This window comes from Mesocricetus auratus, unplaced genomic scaffold, assembly GCF_017639785.1.
Source record: "Mesocricetus auratus isolate SY011 unplaced genomic scaffold, BCM_Maur_2.0 Super-Scaffold_100707, whole genome shotgun sequence".
In the NCBI taxonomy this organism is placed as follows: Eukaryota; Metazoa; Chordata; class Mammalia; order Rodentia; family Cricetidae; genus Mesocricetus; species Mesocricetus auratus.
The window spans coordinates 3,062,784-3,074,812 of NW_024429269.1; positions in this window are offsets into that span (position 1 = coordinate 3,062,784).

Below are 12,029 nucleotides of genomic sequence, written 5' to 3' on the forward strand. Positions count from 1 at the left end.
GGCTGAAAACTGAGTTCAACAATTCCATAGACCTCTCTCTTGATTAAAAATCGGTTTTGACATGCTACCAAGGGGTTGCAGTTGGGCAGAGTCATTAAAAAGTATTGCTTGAGAGCTGGGGAGATGGCTCAGTGGTTAAGAGCACTGCTGCTCTTCCAGAGGACCTGGGTTCAAGTCCCAGCACCCCCATGGCAGCTCACTACTGTCTGTAACTCCAGTTCCTGGAGACTGGATACCCTCACACAGACATACATGTGGGCAAAACTCCAATGCACATAAAATAAAAATAAAGATTGTTTTTTAAAAAGTATTGCTTGAGTTAGACATGTTGGTGTACATGTATATTCCCAGTACTTGAGAGTCAGGAGCAGAAGGAAGGGCTGAAAGTCCACAGCCAGACTGGCTACACATTCTCAAAAAACCGGGGTTAGGGCTTATTGCACTAGTAGAATATCCTGGATCCAAGTATCGCTTAAAGGAAAACTATTCCACTCTACAATTTGTCGCTTGTAAATCATTCCATCATTTCTTACCTGAGTTTTTCCATCAATGAAATACACGTCAACAGCTGTACGAATGGAGGGCACTCCTTAAAGCCCCTGTCTCTAGCTGTTCCAGGGACAGTATGTACATTGAAAATGGGAAGCTCCACAATCACAGGTCAGGAGGTAGACGGGCTGGGATTCAAACCCAGGTATCCATTTATTTGTTTCATTCATGCACTGCTAGATTTGTTTGCTTATTTGTTGTTGTTTTGAGAATCTTGCTATAAAGCCCAGGCTAGCTTCAAACTCACAGGTATTCATGCTTTAGCCTCACAGTGCTGGGATTACAGGCTGTGCTAATGTGCCCAGCTTCAAACCCATGTTTGATGCCAAAGCCTATACCTGCTGCTTCTCACAAGCTTCTAATCAGAAGACACAGGCATCCCAACTCCCAGGCCCTTCAGGAGTGATCCTGCTAGGCTCTCAGTTTATAAATAGTTCTACATCCCCAGTTTTCTCTGTTTTATGATTGGTAAGAGGAAATCCACATCTTGTATCCTGGGCTGGAATTCTATTTCTGCCTTTTGCCAGCTAGTCCAGAGGCTGATCAAATGGAGGAATGTGGTAACCTTGGGGCCCCTCCTGTGCATAAGCACCTTGCAAACTGCCTACCCAGTCTCACACTTCTTGTGTTGGTTATTGGCTCTAAAGAAGTCTCCAGTAGTTGTGTGTGCTTCAGGCGCCAGACATCTAGACCAGCCCCAAGTGAATGGCCTCGACGGAGTGACTTTCCAACACAGTTTTCACATGCTGGACTCTGGTCTACCAGCTGAACGTCCAGTCAGTGAAGAGTGCTAGAGATGCTACAAATAGCCCAAAGAATAGACCTCAGAGAGCTGGAAGCCTAGGCAAAGGTCACACAGCTCCAGGACAAGAGAAACTACTGAATCATCTGGTTACTTAGTAGTTAAGTCCAAACCACTGAAGTGGCTATGCCCTGATAGGTTAGTAGTTCCTTATAAAAATGATGTATGCACATGAAAATAAGTCAGTCTTTTTATTTTGCTTCTCAACAACTGCTACTACTGTCTAATGGGATGTGTGCACCTGTTGAACATTTCACAATTTCCCAAACCTTACCATCAGATTGCACATAACTGCCCACATTTCCTAGTTCCCACCAGGCTTTACTTAGTGCTTACATTTTAACAGAGCATCTACCAAGACCTAACTCTGTGAAGACTTGACACCATCAAAATGAACTTAAGGCAGGATAACTGCACTTCCTTTAACAGTCCATGCGCATTATGGTAGATATCAGGTATCATTGTGTTTTCCTTGAGTATTTATAAAATACCCCCAGGCTTGGTAAAGACAAGATGATCAGGAATTCAAGGTTATTCTCCACTATATAGGAATTTTGAGGTGGACATGGCTGCAGAAGACCCTGTCTAAAAGAAATTATAATTCCTTTTTCAGGCAAAAGGACACAGGCCATGAAAGAGGATATAAACCATTTTCTTTGTCTAGTTTTAACTCAGTCTGTGGTGTGTGTGTGTGTGTGTGTGTGTGTGTGTGTGTGTGTGTGTGTGTTGGATAAGTGAATATAAATGTGATTAATAGTGTGTGAAACCCTAATGAAGTTCCGTGGCTTCACAACAGCCATTATAACTGCAGAGGAATTATTGAGATGTGAACTGGACAAGTATTTGAATGGCTTCCTAAAACCAGCTGTGTGGTGTTTTCATTTGTGAGTTAACTGGAATAGATATTTAATTTTATTTATTACTAAAATAAAATATAAGACCAGGTGTGGTGGCGCACACCTCTAATCTGAGCACTTGGGAGACAGAGGCAGGCAGATCTCTGAGTTCAAGGCCAGCCTGGTCTACAGAGTGAGTTCCAAGACAGTCATGGATATACAGAGAAACCCTGTCTCAAAAAAGCCAAATCCATAAATAAATAAAATAAAATATGAGCTGAGTGTGGTGGTACAGAGGCAAGTAGATCTCGGAGTTCAGGGCCAACATGATCTACACATAGCAAGTTCCAAACCAGTCAGGTTTACATAGTAAGAACCTGTCTCAAATAATATATATATACATTTGTTGTAGGACCCTAAGGTATCTCACAATTTAGGAAGATTGATTCAGTAACTGTTAGAGATGATTCCAAAAGTAACCAAAAGACAGCTTGGTTATTTCCCGCAGGATGGATCAGGAAAGCTACTACCATATTTCACTGAGGGTGCTCCATCTCATCTGGTCCTGGAAGTTCCCAGGTCTGGGACTTGGATGGGAGGGTGGAGGAGAGAAGCAACTGTGTACACCTTTGTTCATGACCTGCCACAGTGTCCATGCTCAACTATACACAGGAAATCTTCCTGAAGTCTTTTCCTGGTACACCCTGCCACCCCTGGTTGGTTATATTTACATAACACCCACAAAGCAAAAAACAATGATGGATTGTTTGGAGGCCCGGACTTGCATCTTGGACCTGACACTTTGACACCTTAGCTATCACCTCTTTCCAAAGACTCTTCCAAGCCTTGAGCATCTCTGAATCTAGGTATCTGCCCTCAGACTCTCCTTGTTAGCCAAGGTCTGTGCATTTGATTTCACCCAGCTTCCTTGGAGTGGGAGGGAAGGAACTGTTTCTTCTGAGGTGCACAACCTCATGCTGTCCACTCACAGAAGGCATGTTTCTGAAAGGAAGGAAGAAACAGCAGTGACAAGAACTGCTACAGAGGGGTGCTGGCCCCAGAGGTACTGGAAATACTAGCTGATCTGGGGGGATTTGAGATTCAGTATGGGAAAGTCCATCAAACTGCACCTCTGTAATAAGCACATTTCTTCATATGTATACACACCAGTGTTTTAAAGCTCTGGAAGCCAGCTCTAGTGGTTTATACCTGCAATGCCAACACTCCAGAGCCCAAGGCAAGAGTCTGGCAAGCTTGAGACCAGCCTTGGCTATACGGCAAGCTGGGCTTTATGGTAAGTCCCTATCCCAAACAAAACAAATCCAAATTGTAGAATTGAAGTAATATTGAAATTATAAAACGCCACATTATACAATTTTCATTTTATGTGTATGAGTGTTTGCCTACACTGTGTGTGTAGAATGCCTGAGGAGAAAAGCAGGGTGCCAGATTCCTTGGAACTGGAGTTAACAGGCAGTTAGTTTTCCAGCTTCCGTATGAGTGTGGAGGGAGAATGCAATCCAGGTCCTCTGAAAGAGTGCTCCTAATCACTGAGCCATATCTCTAATATCAATCTTGATTTTGAAGCCCTGACAATAAACTTCAGCAGTGTGAGCCTGCTATATGCTTGCAGTAATGTCTGAAAATTGAAGTCACTAGCTATATGTAAACTTTAGGTCTGGCAGGAAGGAAGAGGCACTTTCTGTCTGCATGATTTCTTTTTCAGTAGGATTTCTCTGAAAGATATTCTTTGTTACTGTCTCACTGGGAAGGGTCAGGTCATTAGCCAATCCACATCCATAAAAAGTCAGTTTATCAGGAAAGTTTGCAAGTTAAAAAAGGCAGGATCTGTATTACCCTATATTTTTGATCCCCTGAATAACCATTTTGAGTGCAGGAAGCATCTGTCCCTGCCTAGCCTAGTGCTCCAGAAACTTATCTGATTCAATCAAGAAGTCAACCTCAGGATTGCCCAGAGCCAAGGAAACAACCAGGTCTATTCTAGCAGACTAAGCTCAGAAATGCTGGTGGTCCAGCCTCAGTGGCATAACTAGCAGGGTGACCAAATGACTTCTGCAGAAAGTTGGGTAGGCAGTAGATAGTCCCTATAGCTGGAAAAATGCCATTAATTCCTGATTTGACAAGCACAGAGGAAGAGTCCGAAAGAAGAAACAGCAGGCCTACTAGAAGGGATGTTCAAAGTCATTTTTTTTTCCTTTCTAGTTATGGGGAGGGGGTGGGAGGAGTGGAGGGAGGCATGTGCTCATGAGTGCAGGTGCTCAAAGAGGTGAGAGGTGCCGGACGCCCTGGAGCTGCAGTTACCGGCGACTGTAAGCCACATGTGATATGGTGCTGGGAACTGGACTCGGGTCTTAATAGCATCAAGCAGTCTTAACCAGTTAGCTGTTTCTCTGGCTCCAGAGCAGTCTTGAGAAACAGCAAAGGGCTAGGGACCCAGAGAGGAGCTTCCTGTTGAGTACATGAATATAACTGTTTTCAAGATCAGGTCAAAATGGGGCTCTGTGTGCAGCCAGGGAGCTGTTTTATGGTTCTGAGCAAGCAGGCCTGATTCTGGGGTCAATTGAGAGAAAGCCTGGGGTGTCTAGTGTGCAGCCAAACAGGAAAGTGGGTGCCTTTAAGTAAGCTGTGCTATGGCCATTTGGACACAGTGGGGCTTCCCTGAGATTCACCCCCTCCACTGAAGCAAGGAGGAGAAAGTGGCATATGCTGTCGCGGCAGGACTTTAGGAAGGTGGGCAATTACCAGCCTCGATTTCTACAACTGTCAAATGAAAGTCAATGTCCCTGTCACCTAGGGTTGGTATGACCTCATTAGTGACCCAAGTGTGCAGGCTGGTTCTCAGTAGAGTAGCCTGATGGTAGGCCAGCATGCTGGCATACCCCTGTTATCCCAGTCTTAGGGAGATGGAGAAAGAAGGATTTTACGAGTTCAAGGCCAACCTGGACTATATAGGACCAGGTTAGGCAGAACTACATAACAAGATCCTGTCTCAAGAAACTAAAAAAGCCAAAACAACAAGAACCCCCTCTCCAGGGGAAAAAAATTAAAATCCTTAAAAACAAATACCCCTAAAAAAACAAATTAAGGCAATACTGCAACTTCAGAGTGTTTCCTAGAGTCCCTTTGTCCACTCAAGTTTGGAGAACAGATTCTAGACCATGATTTTCAATAGGCCTGCACCAAGTGGCAGTATAGGACTGACTTCCCAGGAGACCCTTTGTGAGATGGTTTCACAGTGTAGCTCAAGCTGTCCTTGAACTTGTCCTGTCCCTTCTGTCTCAACCTTCCAAGTGGTTAGATTATCGACCTGAGCCCTCACAGGACTCTAAGGGGCTCTTAGTGATTTTTGTTGCTGTTTTTTGAGACAAGATCTCTCTACATAGCCCCGGCTACCCTGGAACTCTATCTAAACCAGGCTGACCTCAAGCTCAGGAGATCTGCCTATCCCTCTCTACTGAGTGCCAGGACTAAAGGCTGTGCCACCAAGGGACACCTGTCTCCAAGGGACTCTTAATAAGGCAATTATTATGATTATTCAGCATGTAATCTATGACTTCTTTTTTAGCCTGGCCCCATGGGAGCTATGGAACTATTAGCCCAGACTGTTGAGTCTGCAGGGAACCTGGGAGGGAATCTACCTGAAACCAAGGCCTGTACTAGGGGCCCTTGGGAAACACTGTGTACTGACTTCTCCTTGGGCTCTTCAAAGTACTGATTTGATGATACGATTTTGAAGCTTGCGGGGGAATAGATAATGCCTGGAAAACTGAAAAACAAGAACGTGTCAAAGGTCACCACAGTCAGAACCTTGAATTTAACTGTTTCTTCCCTCCCTCCCTCCTTCCCTTTTCTTTCTTTTTAACTGAGGCAAAGAAGGAAATGTTTGGGACCTACAAAAGGTCTGGTTGCTATTCCAAGACCAGGCACCTTTCCCTTATCAGTATCCACAGTGACACAAGCAAGGAACAATAAATCCGAGAGGTCTTCCTGTACAATAATATTAGCATAGAACCATTTACCCATATTTAGGATGTATTTGAAGAAATGGGAAATGTAAGAGAGTAAGCAGAAAAAAAACAAAGTTAGGTTCGGGGTGGTTCATGCTTGTGATCCTAGTACCTAGGAGTTGAGACAGGAGAATGACTGCAAAGACGCTGGAGGGGAGGGCACCTCGGATGTCTCAACCAGTCAAGGTGCTTGCCCCCAAGCCTGGTGAACTGAGTCTGATTTCCAGAACCCACTTGGTGAAAGAGAGCACTAACTCCTGCAAGTTACCCTATCACCTTCACACAAGCCACCCCCGTGGATAAATTAAGTTAAAATATTTTAAAAGCAAGAGAGAATAAAAAGCAAGATATGAAATGATTTATGCAGAATTATCAAATATGTAAAGAAAAATCAACACATCAAAACATGAAGCATTCTGGTAAATGAAGAATGTGATTTGGAGGGGCTGGAGAGATGGCTCAGAGGTTAAGAGCACTGACTGCTCTTCCAGAGGTCTTGAGTTCAATTCCCAGCAACCACATGGTGGCTCACAACCATCTACAATTCAATCTGGTGTATATGTAATAAATAAATAAATCTTTAAAAAAAAAAAGAAAACATTTGCTTTAAAAAAAAAAGAATGTGATTTGGAGCTGTAGGCTTCTGGGTGCTTTATTTGGGGAGGAATTTAATTATTCACACGTTTCCGTGTTTGCCAGTTTAGATTCTAAACTATTACTTGGTAAGGTGGTGGACAAGGTTGAAAATGTTACCCAACCCCTCTGCTTCCTCCCCAGTTCACTGAATCAGGAGAATTTTTTTTTCCAGAACCCTTCTGAAAAGTTGTGAAGGTTGCGCAGGACCTTTGGGCACACAGACCCTCTTAGGGCTGCAGTTGGAGAAGAGGCTGGACCCTGGGAGGCAGGCGGGATCACGCGGGTCTCTAGCGTTCCTTTGCACACTGTGGACCAGCGATCTTCGTACCAATGGCTGGGGTTGGTGACGCCCTGCAGCGCAAGGCTCTGTATAGAGTTGCAGTCACGGCAGGGTAGCCTCCGCTCCCTCTCAAGTCCGGGACTAGCTCAGGCCAAGCTTGCAACACGATCGCCCCCATCATGATTCTGGCATAAGGAGCCTCCTGGAGTTCCCTCCCCACCAGCCCAACCTTAGTGCGCCCAGAAGACGCGGAGAGCGGACGTGCCTGGCCCCACGGAGGCCCTTGAGCTACTCCGGGTCCGCCCTGCCAGGGTGGATGGGTGCGGCTGGAGGGTGGGGGGCGGGGACATCGGGCCAATACAGGGCCCCAAAGGCGGCCTGCACGTTCCGGCCGCGCGACTGTGGCGCCGCCCTGTGCCCACCGTGGGCGTCTGTGCCGGACCGCTAGGGACACCCGGGCCCCCAGAGCGCAATCGCCCAAGGCGGCCTTGGGACTGGGCACCACGCCAGGTTTCCTTCAGTGCCTCGCTTCTCATGGGCTGCCCGCCACCCCTCTTGCCTGGCCAGTGTCTGTCTCCACTTTGTTTCCAGCCCAAGGCTAAATATGCTGTCTGAAGGCCTTGAACCAACCCATCCTTCACTGCTATCTGCAAATCCACCCCCTCTTGTTGGAACATCCAGCGCCTCCCCACTGAGCTGCCCTCTCAGTGTCAGCCAGAAACATTCCCAAGACCTAGAATAGTCCACACCTGCGCCTTCACCCTGGGCCGGCTGTGCAACTTGCGGGGCCCAGTGCAAATGTGAGGTGGGTCTCATGCTCAGAACCTGAGTTGGTACCAGGTGACAGCACAGTGTTGACACAAACCCAGCGTCCTTCAAGGGGGACACTTGGACCTGCTTCGGAGCCAGCAAGCCAGCCTTGCCTTTAGGTTTTCCATTCTCAAGTGGGCGTTAGTGAAAGTTAGTGAAATCAGGGTGTGCCGGACAAATGACCTCTCCTTTTTTTTTTTTTTTTTTTTTTTTGGCCTTTTTTTTGTTTTGGTTTTTGAGACAGGGTTTCTCTGTGTAACCCTGGCTGTCCGGGAACTTGCTCTGTAGACCAGACTGGCCTTGAACCCAGAGATCTTGCCTCTGCCTCCCAAGTGCTGTGTTAAAGGCGTGCACCTTCACCACCCAACTTCAGGCAAAGGTTCTTGGCATCAAGCCTGCTGTGGCGGTCAGAGGACAACCTGTGGGAATTGGCTCTCTTCTTCTACAATGTGGGTCCTAGGGTTGAACCTGGCTCCTCAGGCCTAGCGTCAAGGGCTTTTACCACTGAACCATTGTCTTTCTGGTGCTGCTGGGGGTAGGACCCGGCTTCAGGGCTTTTACCACTGAACCATTGTCTTTCTGGTGCTGCTGGGGGTAGGACCCGGCTTCAGGGCTTTTACCACTGAACCATTGTCTTTCTGGTGGTGCTGGGGGTAGGACCCGGCTTCGTATGTCTAAGCAAATGTGCTAGAACTGAGCTACAAACCCAGATCAAATGCATGCCTTCACTCTTCTCCCCTTCTCCACTCCCTCCCCCGCCTTTGTCTCCCTTTCTTTTCTTGAGGAGAAAAGCAGAGCCCAGCGCCCTTCTAATCCCAAATGCTCTGCAGACCTGGAGGAAAATGCACCAGTGAGGTCAGCCCCAGAGCCTCTCAAGGGCCTCCTCATGAGTTACATCAGTCCTTCCGTGTGGAAAGTGACTTTACCAGGGAGAAACCTAACCCTGGCGGATACCACCGTAGTCAAATCATGGAAACCACAGGTCCTGAGATGAGTGGAGCTTGTGCGTCGCCTGACGATGGGACACAATGAGAACCAATGGTGTGAGCACCATGATACTCGTCTCAAAGAAGCCTGGCCCAGGTTAACCACAATGAAACACCAAACAACTCCAAGCTGAAGGGAGCCTGAAAAGCCAACAGATCAAGGTTGTGAACGTCAAGGCAGCTCAAGGAACTGCTCAAGATGGACACATGTGACCTCTACAAACGGCCTTACCGAGACCGTAGACGGCACTTGAATGGAGAAGTGTGGTGGTGCACACTTGTAATCACAGCACTTGGGAAGTGGAGGCAGGGAGAACAGGAACTCAAGGTCAGCCTCAGGCACATATCAACGTCCAGGCTAGACTATGAGACAAGCAAACAACAACAACAACAATTAAAATAACAACAACAACAACAAAAAAGCTCAAGAAGCTCAGGATAAAAAGGATAAGTAGAGGCTAAAGAAATGCTTTTGTGGGCTGGAGGGATAGCTCAGCCGTTAAAGGCTAGGCTCACAACCAAAAATATAAGAAATGCTTTTGTGGTTAAGAGCACTGGTTTCTCTTGCAAAGGACCTGGGTTTGGTTCCCAGCACCCACGTGGTAGCTTACAACCATTTGTATTCCAGTTTCAGAGGATATGATGCCACCTTCTGGCCCTCATGAGCATTGCAGGCAAAAGACTCATAAAATTGAAACAAAGAAACCCTTTTAAAAAATAAAATTCAAGGCTGGAGAGATGACTCACTGTAAGAGCACTGGTTGCTCTTCCAGAGGTCCTGAGTTCAATTCCCAGCAACCACATGGTGACTCACAACCATCTGTAATGAGATCTGGCAACCCTCTTTTGGCCTGCAGGCACACATGCAGACAAAACACTATAGTCATAATAAATAAATCTTTTTAAAAAAATAAAAGAAAATTCACCATCACAAATTCCATGTCAGCTTTTCCTTTGCCCCATGACAGTAGAGAATAGTGTTCCAGTCACCCAAACTTAATATCTAGAGGTGGTCTTTCAAGTTTCTCTGGTCCTTCTCAGTCCTGCCCCTGAATGCTTCCAAGTTTGGGTTTGTAAAATCTCTCTCCCATACCTGCCTTTTTAATTAAACCTCCAGCTCCTAAAAAAGGACTCAGCCTAGCTCCCAGGCTGAGTTTTAAGGGGAGGGGTCTATAGAAGGAGCATGTACGCAGTGTGTAAATACAAGGTCAGATCACTGCGTCTCCCGTTTGGGTTACAGCTGTTTGTCACTGTGATCCCCTGGTTGGTTTTCTCAGCACCCATCGTCAGCCTGTCCTGCATTCAGTTTCCAAAGTCATCTGCTTAAAAGCACTTGTCATCCTTTGGGGACCTTGCTTTTCCCATGGTCCATCCTGGACTTAATCCGTGACTTCCCGGAATGCCGTGTTCGTTGAGTTGAGTGAGACAGTCTGCCTCCCTATCAAATGACTACAAATTGTGTCCCCATTTCATAGAGAAAGGAAAAGTTAATGGATCAGACTTGCTTGGTTTGAAAATGCCCCTTCCCCCATTCTTGTCTTCCCCTTAGAGGTGAGGACCCACCCTTTGAGCCACTAGCATTCGTGGATGACAGAAGGAATGACCCAGCAGCGTATAAATAATACAATTTTGGCAATAACAGATGAAGCTTCATTCTGAGGCTTGGTTTCTTTCTGGGCATGTGTTAGTAGTTGTGATTTTTGTAATTCATGTCAATTATATGGTCAGTTTCCTTTCTTGAAAAGTATCGCTGCTCTTTTTTTGAAGATGAAATGAAACATCAAAATTTCATCATGAACAAATTACAGGAAACATGTATTGCAAATAAACATCAGAATCGCAAATCCAGGGTTTCCCTTCATCAATCACCACTCCCCTTGACTTCAACATTGTTCAATCCCTGTTCATGTTTGCTGGGGGTTTTATTGCAGGTTGCTGAGATACAGTCTTACTATGTAGCCCTAGCTGGTCTTGAGCTCTTTATGTAGATCATGCTGGACTTATTAAAAATATAGATGCATGGGGATGGAGAGATGTCTCGGCAGATAAGAGCACTCATTGACTGCTCTTTCAGAGGCCCTGGCTTCAATTCCCAGCATCCACAGGAAGGCTCACAACTGCCTGTAACTCCAGTTCCAGGGGACTCAACACCCTCACACAGACATGCATGCAGGCAAAACACCAATGCACATGAAATACAAGTAAATTATTTTTAAAAATATAAATGCCAGCCAAGTGTGGTGGAATAGAACTTTAATCCCAGATGTAGATGAATCTCTGTGAGTTCAAGGTCATAGTGTGTGTGTGTGTGTGTGTGTGAATGTATATGTGTATGTATATGCATGCATGCATGCTAGGGGCAGACGAAGTGAGATAGATGTCTTAGCCTGCTAAGGTGCTTGCCATTCAAGCCTGGTGACCTGAGTTCAGCCCCTGGAACCCATGGTGGAAGGAGGGAACCAACTTCTGAAGGTTGTCCTTTGACTTCTAGTCATGTGGACACACTGTGGCATGTGCACGCATGTGCATGTGTGAGCAGATACACACACAAGCACACACACACAACACACAACACAGACAATATATTAAAAATGTTTTGAGGCAATATCTCACTATGTGGCCCTGACTACCTGAAACTTGTAATATAGATCAAGGCTGGAGTAAAACTGACAAGAGATCCACCAGTCTACTCCTCCGGAGTGCTGGGATTAAAGGTAGGAGAAAGAGAGAGAGAGATGTCAGACTTGTTATGTTGTCAGGTGTGGTCCCCACAATAGTACAGTTGGAAGGAGCAGCCTGGTAGGAGGTGTCTGGGTCATCTGGAACATACCATCAGCCCTCAAAGGGTGGGGTGAGACCCTGATCTCTTCCTCATTTTTTAAAATTAGTACAGAGGACCAACCCAAGGGCCTTACATATGCTAGAGAGGAGTTCTGCAGAAGCTACACTTTTCCACTGTCTTTCCAAGCCACGAGTGAGGGTTCGCACTGCCGTGTGCCTCCACCAGCATGTGCTGCCCTGCCACAGGCCCAAAGCAAGACGGCCAACCATTCACGAGCTAAAACTTCCCAAACCACAAGCAAACGCAAACCTTTTCCTCTA